Genomic DNA, 10,399 nt, shown 5'->3' with positions numbered 1-10,399 from the left:
CCCCCACCCCACCGCCTCGCCCTACCCCCCACCCCCGCCTTGATTTCCACTGGAACAAAGAGGAAAGCTGCACAGAAAGTCATGTCAAATGCAGGTCTTGAGACCTGTTGAGACGTGTGTGACCTGCCTCTATGACCTCAGAGATAGCCCTAAGAATATTTTAATGAAAGCCTCTTGGAGTGTTATTGCAGGGAGTCTGTAAGGAGATGTTAGGGGAACAGCACATACCTGGAGGTAAGAAGAATGAGGGGCTGATGATTTGCTGTTCTTGCAAAGCATTGCTCCAGCTAAGGTCCCTTTGATTGAAGGCTATTAAAGGCTACTTGATGCTAGATGGGGAGCCATAGTGGCACAGTGGTTAAGCGATTAGCTGCTAACCAAAAGGTTAGCACTTTGAATCCACCAGCTGCTCCTTGGAAACAATGTGGGGCAGTTCTGCTATGTCCCATAGGGTCGCTATGAGTCTGAATCCACTTGATGGCAATGGGGTTTTAATGCTAGATGGACATTCACGTTATTCAAATGTATTGTTAGTATCCCTCCTCCATTTTTTTTTGAGGCCAATCTATACTCAGAAATGCAAAAGTGTTGGAATTAAATTTGTAGCGGGGATGCAGTCATGTATACGGGGCTCTGGAAGGGCAGGTGTTCTTCACCAGAGGTCCTTGGAATTCTAGAGGAGAGCTGCCGAGTAGAACTTTCCAGTGGTGAGCACTTGAGATGTGGCTAGTGTGACTGAGGAACTGAATTTTTATTTTAAATTTTGCCTTAAATCATCACGTGGGTCTTGCGCAGTTCTAAAAGGTCCGTGGATGGCCTTGGAGAATTTGTAAACCTTATGAAATTATATGAATGTTTGTAGAGTCGGATATGTAGGTCTGTTTTTCTCCGAAGTGAGTCCACACCTTTCATCAGATTCTGAAAACCACCAGAAAGATGAAGAACTTCTGCTTTAGGACTTTGGTGAAAAGTAAGGCAAGGGAGTGAGTAAGTATGCCATCTGGTAACCACTGCTGTTTCTACTTTCTTGTATTTTCCTGTCCTCAGCTATAGGTGACTGCTGGACTGTTAGATAAGTTCTCAGCTGCTGGAAGGGAGCGATGGCTGTGGCCCTGGGCTGTGCAATCCGGGCCGCCTTGAATCATGGCTCCACGCTTAAAGAGTACGATACTGAGTGTGAAGTCTTCCGTCAGCGCTTCAGGCAGTTCCAATACCAACAGGCAGCCGGGCCTCGTGAAGCTTTCAACAGCCTCTGGGAGCTTTGCTCTCAGTGGCTGAAGCCAGCGATCCATTCTAAGGAGGAAATTCTGGAGCGGCTAGTGTTGGAGCAATTCCTGACTATTCTGCCCTCAGAGATAGAGACCTGGGTGAGGCTGTACCGCCCAGAGAACAGAGAAAGAGTTCTGGCACTGGTAGAAGACTTACAGAGAGAACTTGAGATACCAGAGCAGCAGGTGAGAAAAGAAGGTGGGATCTCTGTTGTCAGAGAAAAAGAAGTAGCAGAGGCAGCTGGGGCCAGCTCAGATGTCTGGTCTTTGTGTTATCCTTCAGCCCCAAGTCCGTTTCACTTTTTTCTTCTGCCAGACTCAGCATATGAGTCAGTGGTTCTGAACTCTCAGACCAAAACCCGGCCTACAACCGTTACTTGGTAATGTCCCTTTAGCTATCCTGAAGTGAAATCCAGAGCAAATGTAACCTGTATTAAAAAAAAAAAAAAACTTTTTATACATACATGCAATTAAAAAAAAAATCCGTTGCTGCTGAGTGAATTCCGACTCATAGTGTGACCCTATAGGACAGAGTAGGACTGCTCCATATGGTTTCCAGGGAGCACCTGGTGGATTCGAACTGCTGACCTTTTGGTTAGCAGCCATAGGTCTTAACCACTATGCCACCAGGGTTTCCAATAAAAAAACATCAATTTAATAAATATTCCAATGCCTTGGGGCCTAATTCAACCCAGGGCCTGTTTTTGTGCAGTCATGAGATAGGAAGGGTTTTTACCTTTTTAAGGGCTTATTTAAAATAAATATATTTGACAGATCGAATCTGGCCCACAAAGACTAAAATATTTCCTGCCTGGCACTTTCCAGAAAAGAGCTGCACAACCCCTGAGTCAAGAAGATTCGAGCTGAAATCTAAAGCAACAGTAAAAAAAAAAAAACTAAGTATACACTGATAAAACTAGCTTAGTATACACTGATGGTGTCAGTGTGAGTCGGAATCGACTAGACAGTAACGCCCACCACCAACAGTGTGTATGTCCGTATATACTTGAATCGACTAGACAGTAACGCCCACCACCAACAGTGTGTATGTCGGTATATACTTGTTTGAGCTTGACTCCGCTGTTAGACCTAATGAAGTTGTCCGATGCTTGCATGTGTGCATAGAATCACTGTGAATGCAACAGCCAGCAATTCAGGCTGATACAGCTCAAATACTATGAGCACTGTTGCTGCTGGTCATGTGATTTTCGAAACAAGTCTTGGTAAAATTCTGAGCGAAAATAGTATAGCCTTCCTTTGGTTTTCACAGTTGTGCATTCCTCGAAAATTCAAGTTATGCTAAAAGTATAAAGATATTTCTATTTATATGATGAAGAGAGTGAGGTTCTTGACAGGTTCTTTTTATCTATATGGATGCTTGAGGGGGAGAGTCCAAAGTTGTTTGGAACATGGAACCATTCTGCATTGTGAATATTATATCCCTGGCCGACTAGACTCCAAGAGACACCACCTGCCATCACATCCAGAACGTCTCAGAGGGGTGGGGGTGGCAGTGTCCTCTGTTGAGAACCCCCCTGTGAAACCTCTGTCTGGGGAGGCTTCTGGCTGAGCCCAGGCCAAGATCTTTGGGAGAAGGCACGCAGTGCTTCTAGGTGGGCATATGGGGTGCTGCAGCATGTGGGTTGGTGAGGCTCTGCAGTAGCTATGAGCATCAGGGCAGGTGTCCCGCCCTAACAGGGGTCTTCCGAAGTGATCTTCTGCCCTAGGAAGGACGGAGTTTGTAGTTCCCCACCTTTCTGTCTCTTCTGGGATTTGCCGATTAATTTAGATTTTAGCATCGTATGGTCTAGACTTGTGCTGCCCAGTACAGTAGCCGGTAGCCACATGTGGCTCCTGAGCACTTGAAATGTGACCAGTGCACACTGACGTATGTGTAAGTGTAACATGCACAAGAGAACGCAAAAGCTTAGAATGTAAGATACCTCATTAATAATTTATATTAATTACATGTTGAATTGATGACGTTGTGGATATACTGGGTTAAGTAAAACATGCTATTAAGATTGACCTCTGCTGTTTCTTTCTATTGTTTTTGTATGGCCACTAGAAAATGTAAAATTACATGTGTGGCTCCCATTATACGCCCACTGGGCAGTGCTGGTCTAGACGTCAGAGTGATGGGTTCTGTCATTTGCCCCAGGTTGGTAGGCAGGAAATGCTCTTGGAAGAACTGGCACCAGTGGGAACGACACATATACCACCAAACATCCAACTGGACTCACCTGAGTTCCACGTCCTGGGACCTCCCCCGGAGGCCACCGTGGCAGAGGAGCGGATCCCACAGGCAGGGCCACAGTACTCGAGGGATGGCGATGATAGGGAATGCCAGCCCTTTTCCGGGCCAGGTAAGGCAAGGGGCTTATGTTGCTTCTTTTGTTTCTGTTCTGAGAGAGCAAGAGCTCTCCAGGGTTGGGCCTGGGGTTAGAAACAGTGAGCACCCAATGGAAATGGACCTGTCTGAGAAAGAGGAGGAGGAGCAAATGATCTCTGGGAATAGCAGGGAACAAAGCAGTTAGAGAAAATGGGATTAGGAACCCGTTAAGCTAAGGACCCTGCTCAGAAGATTCTGCATCAGGGATTTGATACAGGCAAACTGTGTGAAATTAGATACTCTGGCTAAGGACTCATTTCCAGCAGCAAATCTTAAACATTTGGATGTGCGATGTTGTAGATCCTGAGGGTTTTCTGTCACTCTTGGGCCCTCCTCACTTGCTTTTATGTGATAAGAGCTTCAGCTTAATACTTGGAGCAATATACGCTCTACTCCGAACCTTGAAAGGGGCTTCACCGCTTACAAAATTATGAAACCCCTTGCTGTTGAGTCGATTCCAACTCATAGCGACCCTATAGGCTTTCCCAGGAGCAGCTGGTGGACTCGGACTGCCGACTTTTTGGTTAGTAGTGGGGCTGTCAACCATCATGAAGGACACAGTTATATCATTAAATCAAAACCTTTGAGAATCGTGTTTCTCAAACTGCAGTAAATGGACTGGGAAGATTCAAACCCCCTGGGGTGTGTGTTTCACAAGGGCACAGGGAATAATCTCACCTCTCAGGGGAGACTCCTCCCTCTGTTTGGCGAGGAGGGCTTGATCCCTCCAGACCTAAGTAGAGCCTGTTGGAGACTGAGTGGAAAGCACAAGATGCCGATAGTGGAATAAAAAAGAAAAAAATTTAAAATCATTGAAGAATTCTATTGATTGTGAAAGTTTGGATTGTATTCCCTGTGGGTATATATGTAATGAATATATGTGAATATATGTAATGCATATGTGAATATGTATGAATATATGTGTATATAAAAAATAGTCATTGTAAAAGACAGAACAGAGGTAAGTATACCTTTTACATTTTAGGAACCCTTTCTGTTAACTAATAACTGACAAAATTGCATACCTATTGATAAACTGCAAACAAAAGCTAAATCCCTTTTTCAAACATGGCATGGTGTAAATTAAAATATGACTGAGAACTGCATGTCTGTAAATCACTTTAACAGCCCCTTGAGAAAAGCTTTGCCAGACTTAGACTCCTGTCACTGGGAAAGGAGCTAATGGAGATAATCAAAACAAGGTTGAATAGAGGCAATTCAAGGCAGCTACTGCAATATGAGGGTCTACACTTTGTTAAAATAATGAATTTGCCTTCGATGAGAGGATAAACAAATGAAACCTTCAAAGAGAGGTCAGAAATGAAGGTCAGATATCAGATAGTATTTGTTTATGCTATTAAAATAGGATTATCACTTTCCTCCTGATCTACAGGGAATACATGTAAGGTAGAAACAAGATCTTGGAAATATTGCAGGATGAAAACTCCTATCAGGTGAAGGAAATGTTGGAGATGAAAAAAACATATTCAGGAGTTTGCAGGGCTCACTAGCAGGCAACCTATAAAACGTAGAATAGAAAACAAATTTGCATAGTGAAAACAGCAAACTGTGAGAAGGAGCTGAGCTGAATGTTATGAAACCTGTGAAGAAATGCCTTTCTGCAGTGGAATGTAATCTAAGAAAGAGGTAAGCTTAAAAAAAAAAAACCCTCATTTGAATTCAAACCAGACATTTCCAGATGCCAGAAGTAGATAATAATATTAACATTTCCATAGGTGCAGTGGTTAAGAGTGGGACTGCTAACCAAAAGATCAGCAGTTTGAATCCACCAGCTGCTCTTTGGAAATCCTATGGGCAGTTCTACTCTGTCCTATAGGGTTGCAATGGCAACAGGTGCCTGTGAAGTGGTATCTTCCTTGCGGGTTTATTTGCATTTTCCTAATGACAGCTGATGGTGAGCACCTTTTCATGTGCTTATTGGCCATTTGTATTCTTATTTTGGAGAAGTGTGTATTCAGTGTTGGGAGTTTTTGATTATTCATTCAGCCTCTTGTTTTAGACCTATTGAGATTTTCTATTTCTTCTTGAGTCAATTTATATAGTTTGTATTTCTTCTAGGAAATTATCCATTTCTTCTAGATTATCTAATTTGTTGGAGTATAGTTGTTCATAGCATTCTTTTACAATCCTTTTTATTTCTGTAAGGTTGATAGTAATGTCCCCAGTTTCCTTTCTGATTTTAGTTATTTATGTCTTCCCTTTTTTCTTTGTCAGTCTATCTGGAGATTTGTCAATTTTATTGATCTTTTTAAAGGACCAAGTTTTGGTCTCCTTAATTTTCCCTGTTTTTTTTTTTTTCTTGTTGTTCTCTACTTCATTTCTCTCTGCTCCAATCTTTATTATTTCCTTTCCTTCCAGTACCCTTGGGCTTGGTTTGGTCTTCTTTTTCTAGTTCCTCAAGTTGTAAAGTTTGTTTATTGATATGAGATCTTTCTTCTTTTTTAATGTTGGTGTTTTCAGCTATAAATTTCTCTCTGAACACAACTGTCTTGGTTATCTAGTGCTGCTATAACCGAAATACCACAAGTGGATGGTTTTAACAAGGATAAGTTTATTCTGTCACAGTCTAGGAGGCTAGAAGTCCAAATTCAGGGCATCAGCTCAGGGGAAGGCTTTCCCTCTCTGCCGACTCTGGAGGAAGGTCCTTATCCACGTTCCCATGGTCTAGGAGCTTCTCTGCACAAGAACCTCAGGTCCTTGCTGCTTTCTTGGTGGTATGAGGTCCCCCTGTCTCTCTGCTTGCTTCTGTCTTTTATATCTCAAAATAAATTGGCTCAAGACATAATCCAATCTTGTAGATTGAGTCCTGCTTCATTAACATAACTGCTGCCTATGCCCCCTCATTAACGTCATAGAGGCAGGATTACAACACATAAGAAAATCACATCAGATGAGAAAATGATAGTCAATCATACAATGCTGGAAATGATGGCCTAGCCAAATTGATACAGATCTTTTTGGGGAACACAATTCAATTCATGATACTGCCTTCCCTGCATCCCATAAGTTTTGAGATGTTGTACTTTCATTTTCATTCATTTCCATGTATTTTCTAATTTCTCCTGTGATGTTTTCTTTGACCCATTGGTTGTTTAATGGTGTGGTGTTTAATTTACATTTATTTGTGAAATTTTCATTTTTCCTCCTTTTATTGATTTCTGGTTTCATCCATTGTGTTTGGAGAAGATATTTTATATGATTTCAATCTTTTTAAATTTATTAAGACTTGCTTTGTGACCTAACATATGATCTCTCCTGGGGAATGATCCATGTGCACTGGAAAGGAGCGTATATTGTGCTGTTTTTGGGTAGAATGTTTTATGTATGTGTGCTGGATCTGCTTGATTTATAGTGTTGTTCAGTTCATCTAGTTCCTTATTGATTTTCTTTCTAGATCTTATATCTGTTATTGAAACTGGTGTATTGTCCACTTCCTATATTTTTATATAGTGTTCTCAAGTTAAAATTTTCCTTCAGATTAACATTAGCCAAATTAATGTTTTTTAATAATGATATTAATATTTAAAGATTGTCATATATATAGCTCTTAAATCAGTATTTTCCAAACTTTGCCAGAGATAAGGAAGAGGGAGGGATGTGGAAAGAGGATTCGAACTACAACTCCTCTCAATAAGGAGAGAGGTAGTAGAGCACAGGGAGAGAGAAATTTTCCTTGAATTTCAAATCAATACACTTCTGAACTTGAGCTGAATCAAAAATGTGAAGACAGTTTTTGCTGGTTGGCAGCCCAGTTTAGTTACCGTTTTAATCTGAACATCTCTTAACTGAGTTTTGGAGCCCTGGTGGTGCAGTGGTTAAAGAGTTTTCGGCTGCTAACTAAAAAGTTGGCAGTTTGAACCCACCAGCGGCTCCACAGGAGAAAGATGTGGCAGGCTGCTTCCGTAAAGATTATAGCCTTGGAAATCCTATGAGGCAGTTCTACTCTGTCCTATAGGGTCGCTATGTTTTTGGAGTTGACTCAACGGCAATGGGTTTTTAACTGAAATTATTCCAGTAAACCATTTCAAAACTACCACTTCTGCCTCTCTCTCTTCACTTGGTACTAAAGAACACAGCGTTTCTCAGTTTTAATATGCCAAAGCTTTAGGTCAAATTTACTTCATTTTTTTTTCTAACCTAAATAGTTGATTATCAAAATAGATATAGAACTAATGCAGTGCATTGATATCAACACGGAATCGATTTACTCCACTTCCATAGATATGGGAAAAGTTCTTTGAGTTGAAGAGGAAAGGATCTTCCCTTCATTTTGGTTTTGTACTTACAGTTATAAAAACAATTGTCAGGGCCTCCAGATGAAGTAAACCTAATGGTGGAGGTTTAGGTACGGAGAGACTATTTTCTAAGAAATCACCCTGAATTGCAGAGAAGCCAGTAGTAACTCAAACCATCACGGTTCCGTCTCTCTTTTGGCCAGAATATCCAATACCAAAACCTGACCTGAGCTTCCCATTGGAATATAGAGAAGAAGATCCACGGGTGAAGGAATTACAGAGCTCTGAAGGAGTAAAACAATTAGGTTTCTCCAAGATAGGTAAGTAATTGCTAATTGAATAGTCGACAAGAAAGAAAAGAAAAATTCAGCTTTAATCAGAGTAATGAACTTTGAGATTCTGTGTAGTGTTTTCTATCTTCCCACTAGTGGTTTACTCTAACACTTTTTATTTTCCTTGGAACACTGTGGCATCTGAAATATCTATTTCTTCTCTCAGATTTTGATACTGGGAGAGAAAGTGAAGATTCGTCAGAACAGAATAAACTAGAGAATACATGTGCATTTATTTTTACTTTTGAGGGGAATATTCTTCATGGTCCCACTTCACAAAAAGCCTGTGAAGAATTAGAAAATCAATGGGGAAATCCCCCAAAGGAGTTACAGTTATCAAAGCTTTTAGATGATCAGAAACACTCTTCAGGAGAGAAATCTGAGAGCAACAACGCAGAAAAACCTCTCAGTCTTGGACCCCATCAACAAAAGAATGCAGGAAAGGAACCTCACCGATGTTCTCAGTGTGGAAAATGTTTTGCTCAGAAGTCACAACTTGATGGGCACCAGAAAATTCATTCAGGAGAGGAACCTCACAAGTGCCCTGAATGTGGGAAAAGCTTCCTTCATGCATAGTTCAGACTTTTACAGACACAAACGATCTCATATAGGGGAGAGGCCCTATGAATGTACGATATGCTAAAAGCGATTCACTCGAAGGTCTCACCTTACAGGGCATTAGAGAACCGATTCTGAAGAAGCAGCATTTAAATGCCCTGAGTGCAAGAAAAGTTTTTGTCATGGACCAAGTCTTAAAAGACATCTGAAAACTCATACAGGTGAAAAACCTCATAAGTGTTGTACTTGTGGGAAAGGCTTTATTCAACAGTCAGCTCTTACTTCGCACCAGAGAACTCACACTGGAGAGAGACCTTTTAAATGTAGTTACTGTGAGAAAAGCTTTAGACATAAGCCAACTTTAGCTATTCACTTAAGAATTCATACAGGGGAGAAGCCATACAAGTGTAGCCATTGTTCTAAAGTCTTCAGACAGAGATCAGGCCTTATTATGCACCAAGTCTCTCACTTTAGCCAAGAATTCTCTAAGAAATGTTGAGGGAAACAGGTCCTATAGAAAGTGAAACTAACTCATAAAAGTCTTAACCTACAACAGCTTATTTGTGTTCAGTGAAAAGTTTTGTTTGAGCTATAGGAACAGCTCCCCCCGCCCCGCTTTTTAAACCCATCGTCCAAGGCATATGAGTTCTAGAGTATCCACCTACTTTTGCAACTGTCCTAGAGTTGATTTGTTATGTCTCTAGAGCTCTTATTTCTTCATTGCAATGAAAATTTTTGTGCCCCAAGCCAACCATATCATAGGTGTAATTGTAAAACATATAAATGATGACATTCCTCTCAGATCTGCAGTCAATATAACATATTCCCAGTAACCGTAGATGTGACCAATTGATGTGAATCTATGTATTATTTTAATTAAGTGTGACTGTATATGTCCTTCTTGTTTCAATCTCATTAACTAATAGTTTGAACAATTTAGAAGTGCATCCCTGAACTAGCAATAAGCACTGCAGTTGACTCCCCCTACCCCAAGTCAGGATCAGTTTACTCCTTGCAGCCATGGTGCTGTGTTTATTCATTATTTTTCAGCATTTAACACAGTCCATTTTAGCTTGTAGGATTACTTGCAATTATAATACGAGCTGCAACCCCCCAGTCCATATCATAAACACACGTGACTGGGTTTGTGTAGGATCGAGAACATCTATTCGTATCTTCATCTGTTAGCCCCCAAGAAACCTACTGCTGTCAAGTTGATTCGAAGTCATGGCGACCTCATGTGTCACAGAGTAGAACTGCTGCATAAGGTTTTCTTGACTGGAATCTTTACAAAAGCAGATCGCCAGGCCTTTCTTCCACAGCACCATTGGGTGGGTTCAAACCACCAACCTTTAGGTTAGTAGTCAAGTGCAAACCATATGTGGCACCCAGGGTCATCCATTAATTACGGTGCCCTGTACATACTAAAGGGGAGCTCTGGTAGTGCAGTGGTTAAGTGCTCAGCTGCTAACCAAAAGGTCAGCAGTTTCAATCCACCAGTCACTCCGTGGGCGAAAAATATGGCAGTCTGCTTCTGTAAAAATTTACAGCCTTGGAAACCCTATGGGGGCAGTTCTACTGTGTCCTACAGGA

The 10,399-nt window shown here is 41.3% G+C and overlaps 1 pseudogene; it reads left to right on the top strand.

The window, feature by feature from the left end:
* The first annotated feature begins 679 nt into the window (after positions 1 to 679).
* Positions 680 to 9,331, top strand: LOC100667160 (zinc finger protein 449-like; annotated as a pseudogene).
* Positions 9,332 to 10,399: the final 1,068 nt, after the last annotated feature.

Source organism: Loxodonta africana, chromosome X, assembly GCF_030014295.1.
Source record: "Loxodonta africana isolate mLoxAfr1 chromosome X, mLoxAfr1.hap2, whole genome shotgun sequence".
NCBI classification, from domain to species: Eukaryota; Metazoa; Chordata; class Mammalia; order Proboscidea; family Elephantidae; genus Loxodonta; species Loxodonta africana.
This window is presented reverse-complemented; position numbering and strand designations above follow the sequence as displayed.